Raw genomic sequence first — 8,697 nt, 5'->3', positions numbered from 1 at the left:
TGTCTGCAGCCTCATTGATACAAGAATTACAGAAAAACTTATTATACAGATGGATCAGAATTTCTGGGATACGATGGTTTAAGAGATTTTTATTTTGGTTTGTTTTATTTATTTTGTTACTTTTTGACATGTAATTCACATACCACACAATTGCCTAAAGCGTACAATTCAATGGTTCATAGTATATTCACAGAATTATGCAAGCATCATGATGATAAATTTTAGAACATCTTTATCACCCCGAAAAGAAACTCTACCCTCCAGATCGAACTGCCTGTTTTCTGCATCTCCCTAGCCCTAGCCAACCTTCAATCTTCTTTATGTTTTATAGATTTTCCTATTCTGAGCATTTCATATCAAGGAAATTATGCACTATGTGGTATTTTGTGACTACTTTAGCATTTGGTTTTATTTTTTAAAATCTTTTCCAGGTTTATTGAGATATAATCGACACATAGCATTATGCAAGTTTAAGGTGTACAGCACGATGATTTGATTCACTTATATATTGCAAAATGATTAAGATCTACTCAATTAACAACTTTCTAGTATACAATACAGTATTGTTAACTGTACTCACCATGCTGTACATCAGATCATTAGAACTTATTCATCTTACAACTGGAAGTGTGTGCCCTTTGACCACCTTCACCCATTTCCCTCACCTCCTTGCCCCTGACAATTACCAATCTACTCTCTGTTTTTACATACTCTGTTTTTTTAGGTTCCACAAAAAGTGAGATCATACAGTATTTTTCTTTCTCTGTCTGACTTATTTCACTGAGCATAATACCCTCAAGGTCCATCTATGTTGTCACAATGGCAAGATTTCCTTCCTTATTTTGTGCGAGAGTATTCCACTTTGTATATATACCACATTTTCTTTATCCATTCTTTCATTGATGGACTCTTAGGCTGCTTCCATATCTTGACTATTATAAATAAGACTGCGCTGAACATGAGGGTGCATATCTCTTTTAAGTTAGTGTATTGTTTTCTATAGTTACATACCCAGAAGTGGAATTGCTGGATTATATGGTAGTTCTATTTTTTTTTTTTTGTGAGGAAGATTGGCTCTGAGCTAACAACATCTGTTACCAATCTCCCCTTTTGTTTGAGGAAAATTGTCCCCGAGCTGACACCTGTACCAATCCTCCTCTATTTTTTTTTGTATTTGTGACACCACGACAGCATGGTTTAATGAGCAGTGTGTACCTGGAATCTGAACACGCAAACCCTGGGCCGCCAAAGCAGAGCACACAAACTTAATCACTACACCACCAGGCCAGTCCCTCTATTTTTTATTTTTTGAGGAACCTCCATAGTGTTTTCTATACTGGCTGCACCAATTTCCAATCCCACCAACGGTGCACAAGGGTTCATTTTTATTCACTTCTCCTCCAATATTTGTTATTTCTTGTCTTTTTGATGATAGACATTTTAATGGGTGTGAGATGATATCTCATTGTGGTTTTGATTTGCATTTGCCTGATGATTAGAGATTTGGGGTATGTTTTTATGTGTACCTGTTGGCCATCAGTATACTTTCTTTGGAAAAATGTATATTCGGATCCTCTACCCATTTTTAAATCAGATTCTTTGTTTTTTTTGCTATTGAGTTGTATTAAACTGATTTTTGGATATTGCTTTTGTGTCCTACAATTTCACTAAATTCATTTATTAGTTCTAATAGTCTTTATGTGGAGTCTTAGGGTTTTTTCTATGTATAAGATCATATCACCTGAAAAGGGAGACAATTTTACATTTTCTTTTCCTGATTTGGATGTTTTTCATTTATTTTTATCACCTAATTGTTCTGGCTAGGACTTCCAATACCATGTTGAATAGAAATGGCATGAGTGGGCATCTTTGTCTTGTCTGTGATTTTAGAGGAAACTTTTTCAGATTTTCACATTTGAATATGATGTTAGGTCTGGGCTTGTCATGTATGGCCTATATTATGTTGAGGTACATTCTATCCATACCTAATTTATTAAGGGTTTTAATTATAAAAGGATTTTGAATTTTGCCAAATGTTTTCTCAGAATTTATTTACATGATCGGATGATTTGGTTTTTATCGTTTATTCATTAGTGTGGTATATCACGTTTATTGATTTGCAAATGTTGAACCACCCTTGCATTTCCGAGATATATTTTATGAGATCATTGTGTGTGATCTTTTTAATGTGCTCTTGAATTTGTTTTGCTAGTATTTTACTGAGTATTTTTGCATCCATGTTCATCTGGGCCTGCAATTGTCTAGCTTTGGTATCAAGGTAATTCAGGCTTCATAAAATGAGTTTCATAAAATAAGCTTCATAAGAATATTTTAGAAGAATTTGAAAAGATTTGAATTAATTTTTCTTTAAATGTTTGGTAGAATTCACTTGTGAAGTCATCAGGTCATGAGCTTTTATTTCTCGATGGATTTTTTGATTAGTGACTCAATCTCCTTGCTCTTTTTTGGACTGTTTAGATTTTCTGTTAATTTGTGATTCTGTCTTGGTTAAGTTGTAGGCTCTATGAATTAATCCATTTCTTCTGTTATCTAATTTGTTGGTGTGCAATTGTTCATTGTAGTCTCTTATGATTGTATTTTTCTGGTATCAATTGTAATGTCTCTTCTTTTGTTTTTAACTTTATAATTTGAGTCTCTGCCTTTATCTTTAGGTAGTCTAGCTAAAGCATTGTCAATTATTTTATTTTTACAAAAAATTAACTTTAAATTTAGTTGATCTTTTCTATTGTCTTTCTAGTCCCTATTAACTTCATTTCTGCTCTTATCAGTTTTATTTCTTTCCTTCTGCTCACATACGACTTTGTTTGTTCTTCCTTTTCTAGTTCCTAGAAGAGTAAATTTAGATTGTTTATTTGTGATCTTTCTTTTCTTAATGTTTGTATTTATTGCAAAAAACCTTTCTTAGAAATGACTTTTCCACATTCCATAAGTTTTGGTATATTGTGTTATCATTTTCATTTGCCTCACAATAGTTTTTGATTTCCCTTTTGATTGATTCTTTTACCAAGTAGTTTTTCAGTAGTTTGCAGTTTAATTTCCACATATTTGAAATATTCCGATTTTCTTTTTGTAATAGATTTCTTGTTTCATACCATGGTGGTTGGAAATATGCTTGATATGACTTCAGTCTTCTTATTTTGGTTAAGCTTTGTTTTGTGACTTAGCATGTGACCTATCCTGGAGAATGCTCTAGGTGCACTTTCAAAGAATGTAAACTCTGCTACTGTTGGATGGAATGTTTTGTATGTATTTGTTAGGTCCATTTGGTCCAAAGTGTAGTTCAAGTCCATTGTTTTCTGTCTGGATAATCTCTTCATTGTTGAAAGTGAACTATTGAAGTACCTTACTGTTATTGCATTGCTGTGTATTTTTGCCTTCAGATGTGTTAAGAAATGTTTAATATATTTAGATACTCCGATAATGGGTGCATATATCTTTAAAATTGCTATACATCTTTAATGAATTGACCTCATTTTTATTATACAATGAACTTCTTTATATCCTGTTACATCTTTTGACATCAAGTCTGTTTTGGAGCTACTTTCTTCTTTTTTTGTTTCCATTTTCATTCCATTTTCATGTCTTTTCCCACTCCTGTACTTTCAGTCTATGTGTGTCTTTAAATCTTAACTTAAGCTCTTTCAGGCAGCATATAGTTGGCTCTTGTTTTTATCCATTTAGCCACCTTCTGTGTTTTAACTGGAGAATTTAAACCATTTACATTAAGATTAATTATTTATAGGCAAGGACTTATCACATTTTTGTTCATTGTTTTCTGATTGTAGTTTCTTTGTTCTTTCATCCTCTTTCAATGACTTTTTTTGTGAACTAATGACGTTTGACTTTTTTTGTGAACTAATGACGTTTTTAGCAGTATACTTTTATTCTTTTGTATGTTTATCATTTGTTTATCCATTATAGGTTTCTGCTTTGTGATTACTATAAGGCTTTAAGAATAGATTTTATAATTATTACAGTCTATTTTAAGCCGATACAACCTAACTACTGTTGCATAAAAAAGTTCTACACTTTTACTCACCCCCTTCCACAATTTATGCTGGTATATACCAATTTATATCTTTTTGAATTGTGTATACATTAACAAAATATTTTACATATAGTTATTTTTAACAATTTTGTCTTTTAACTTATACGCTAGAGACAAAATGACTTACATGCCACCATTGCAGCATTATAGTATTTTTAATTTGACTATATATTTACCTTTACCACTGAATTTTATACTTTCATTTATTTTCATGTTGCTAATTAGAGTCCTTTTGTTTCACCTGGAAGAACTCCTGTTAGTATTTCTTGAAAGACAGGTCAGGTGGTGATAAATTCCCTCAGAGAGTTTTTCAGGGAAAATCTTTATCTCTCCTTAATTACTAAAGGACCACTTTCCAGGTTAAAGTATTCTTGATTGACAATTTCTTTTCTTTAAACACTTTGAATATATCATGACACTGTCTCCCGGCCTGCAAAGTTTCTGTTGAGAAGTGTGCTGATGGATTTATCAGGATCCTTTGGACATTCTGAGTCTTTCTTCTTTTGCTGCTTTTGTCTTTCATTTTTGAGAACTTGATTATAATGTTTTATTAGTAAAGCCTTTTTTGGATTGAATGTGTGTAGGGATCTTTTAGCTGCATGTTCCTAGATAGCCATATCTCTCCCCGTATTTGGGAAGTTTTCTGGTATGATTTCTTCGATAAGTATTTTTCCTCTTTCTCTCTCTCTTATTCATCTAGTATTCCCATAATAGGAATATTGTTCAGTTGATGGTGTACCATTATTCAAGTAGGCTTTCTTTACTCTTATTTATTCTAATTTCTTTTTTTTTATTCTTCTGACTGGATAATATCAAAAGATCAATATTTAAATTCACAGATTCTTTCCTCTGCCTGATTGATCTATAGTACCTCTCTATTGCATTTTTTTTTCATTCATTGTATTCTTTTTTTATCTTTTTTTTTATTGTGGTAACATTGGTTTATAAAACTATATAAATTTCAGGTGTACATCATTATATTTCAGTTTCTGTGTAGACTACATCATGTTCACCACCCAACGACTAATTACAATCCATCACAAATACACATGTGCCTAATCACCTCTTTCACACTCCTCCCTCCTCACTTTCCCTCTGGTAACCACCAATCCAATCTCTGTCTATATGTGTTTATTTATTATTGTTTTTATCTCCTATTTATGAGTGACATCATGTGGTATTTGGCACTCTCCCTCTAACTTATTTTGTTTAGCATAATACCACCAAGGTCCATCCATGTTGTCACAAATGGCAAAATTCCATCATTTTTATGGCTGAGCAGTATTCCATCGTGTATGTATACCACATCTTCCTTATCCGTTCGTCTCTTGATGAACACCTAGGTTGCTTCCAAGTCTTGACTATTGTGAATAATGTTGCAATGAACATAGGGATGCATATATATTTACACATTCATGTTTTCATGCTGTTTGGATAAATACACAGCAGTGGAATAGCTGGATCATATGGTAGTTCTATTCTTAGTTTTTTGAGGAATCTCCATACTGTTTTCCATAGTGGCTCTACCAGTTTGCCATCCTGCCAGCAGTGTACAAGAAGTCCCTTTCCTCTGCATCCCCTCTAACATTTGTTATTTCCTGTCCTGTTAATTATGGCCAGTCTGAAAGCTGTGAAGTGATATCCCATTGTAATTTTGATTTGCATTTCCCCAATAATTAGTGATGTTGAACATCTTTTTATCATTCATTGTATTCTTCAGTTCTCAAATTTTTGTTTGGCTCTTTTTTACAACTTCTATCTCTTTCTTGAATTTCTCATTTTGTCCATGCATTGTTTTTCTGATTTCATTGAATAATCTATCTATATTCTCCTATATCTCACTGAGCTTTCTTAAAATACTTATTTTGAATTCTTTTTCTAGTAACTTACAGATCTCCACTTCTTTGGGATCAATTACTGGAAAATCATTGTGTTCCTTTCGTGGTGTCATGTTTCCTTGCTTTTGCTTATGTTTCTGATGGCATTGCTTTGATTTCTGTGCATTTCAAGGAGTAGTCATCTCTTCCAACCTTTTCAGACTAGCTTCAGTGGGGAAAGACTTTCACCTGAAGGTGGCTGTGAGAACGCTGGCAGTGTTGGGTTCAGTGTCTTGGCTCCTGGGAGGGAACAGCAGCATAGTCTCTGTGTAACTCCGCCAGCTGAGGCCAACTTTGATGCAGACTGGAGGGGTCTTCTGTGGCCAAGGATGTAGATTTCTTGTGTGTGGCAGTGACAACTAGAGATATTGGGATACTTAGAGATGAAGGATTCTGGGGTCCTCCTATTTTCCTTTTCTGCCTGTAGTAGGAAGTTCTTGTCTAGGGGATCCCTCTTGTAACCTGATCTGGGGCACTGGCACTCAGAGCAGTAGCAGAACCAGGGTTCTGGGATCAGCTGCAAGCAGAAAAACCACAGGGCCTGGGTCCTGGGACACTGGTGCACCTGCTGTAACAGTGACACCGGTAACTAAGGTGCTTGCATGTGCAGACCTCTTGTGGAACCAGGGTCTGGTTCTGGGGCTCTCCACAGTGACTTGTGCTGGTGGTGAGGAGATGGAATGCAGTAGCAGCACAAGTTCTGGGATGACAGGGTACACCAGTGGCTTGGGCCCATGGGCAGGATACAGTAGCAGTACAGCTGGGGATCGTGGGTCAAAGTCCCAGCTCTGACTCTAGCGGGCAGTTCAGAATAGCAGCATCATATCCCCAGTCTTGGCCAGTTAGTAATCTGTTGGGACCCAGGGGCAGGTTTCAGATCTGTGACAGCATATCTCCAGTAAGGATGGGTCATAGTTTTGACCTGGGAACAAGGGTGTGGAGCTCAGAGCAGTGGCAGTGTGGCCTCAGTAATGACATTCAAAGCATGAGTTGGAACCCTAGTGGCTCATAGCAGCAGTGATGATCCCAGTAATGGTAATGGTGGGACAAAGCCATGATGTGGGACTGGGAGTGAAACTCAGAGCAGCAGCAGATCTGGTCTCATATATAACAAGGCACTGTGTTGTTCCAATCCCAGAGTGGGGTACATCAGTGATAGGGACCCCTGGGGACAGGTCTCACTGCAGTGTCAACTCTGTGAGGAGATGCAGTGAAGGGGACTTTGAACAGCTCTGTCAACTAGGATAAGCATTAGCAAAGACTAGGAGTCCTAGGTAGCAGATGCTGCAATAGTGAGGCTTGCTGGTGTTCTCCTGATCTCCTTTTTCCCATGGGGTGAGAGTCCTCTGAGGGCATGCCTCCTGGTGTCGAGCTGCTCTAGACTAGGATAAGGGGTGATGCAAGAAAATGCTTCCTACGCTTTTCTATGCAGTCGTCCTAATTTTCTGAGCTCTGCAGGATTTTTGCTGCTTACATATTGTAGTTCAGAGCTTTTCCTGAGCTATTTTTGTCAGTTCATAGTTTTTTTGTCATAATTTTTGTTGCTTTTGTGAGGGAGATGAATGGTGGCAGCTCCTAATTCTACATCTTACTCTCCAGTCAACCAATAAATTTTTAAACCATATAATGAATACATGAAAAGAGCATTGTGAAAGATCAAACAATGAAGACATATAGAGTAAAAATTTAAATTCCTATCATCGGAAATTCAGTGTTTTCTTCCAGGTGATTTCCTCTGTGTTTATACAAATTTAATATATTTTGTTTTATTTCCAAAGGAGAGTATAATGCTTATTTTTCCCTGGAACTTGTTTATTTACCATTGTGACCCAGAGAGCATTTAATAATGTTGCCTGTAATCTACCTGTTCTCTGTGATGCTGTATACCATAGGACTTCACTGGAAGTAAATGTGTTCATTGACTGACAGCCATTTAAGTGCCTCACATAAATGTGTGCATATTTCTGCATGACAGACTTCTACTTGTAGAATTGGAGAGTTAAGTAGTGTGTTTAAATTTTACTTGAAAGTGTTATTCCCATTATAATACCTCAAGAGTAGTTTTCTCAGATTCTGATGTTTAACAAATCTTATGTGGGAAAATAATTAATTGACGTAATTTTCATTTCCCAGTCAGTGATTTGTCATCTTTTACATGTTATAGGGTATTTTTACTTCTGTAAATTTCCTCTTTATGTCCTTCATCTATTTTCATTTTGGACTATATTTTTGTTTGTGATTTGTATCATTTCTCACTATATAATGAATACCAATCCTTTTTCTGTTACATATGTTGCAGGATAGATTTGAGGAAAATTAATTCAAGCCTATATGCATGTTTTAACATTATTATATGCTATGGCACAATATTAGTTGCATTTTTCTTTAAAATCATGTCAGTTTTCTAGATGAGATGTATGGAAAATTCAGCTGTAAACTACCATCAAAGTTTTAATTCTTTCCAAAAATAAATTCATGTGTTAGGCTGTTTGTTATGATTCTTTGATGTTGGTCTTCTTGGCACATAAAGACAGATATGTTTTTCTCAACCTGGACCACTTTGATCATAAAGTGATTCTATGATGTATTGGTTTTGGGAGGGCCTTGAGAATCCTTGTTGTTCGATTTACCTATTTCCTCCAAAAACTGTAGAATTTTGTATTCTTTGCATTGTTATAGATTATGGTCAGTCATATCAGGCCTAGGTTTAAAAGAAAATCATGATTGTATCATTTTTTGTCATACCAAAGG

Source organism: Equus asinus, chromosome 3 (assembly GCF_041296235.1).
Source record: "Equus asinus isolate D_3611 breed Donkey chromosome 3, EquAss-T2T_v2, whole genome shotgun sequence".
In the NCBI taxonomy this organism is placed as follows: Eukaryota; Metazoa; Chordata; class Mammalia; order Perissodactyla; family Equidae; genus Equus; species Equus asinus.
This window is presented reverse-complemented; position numbering follows the sequence as displayed.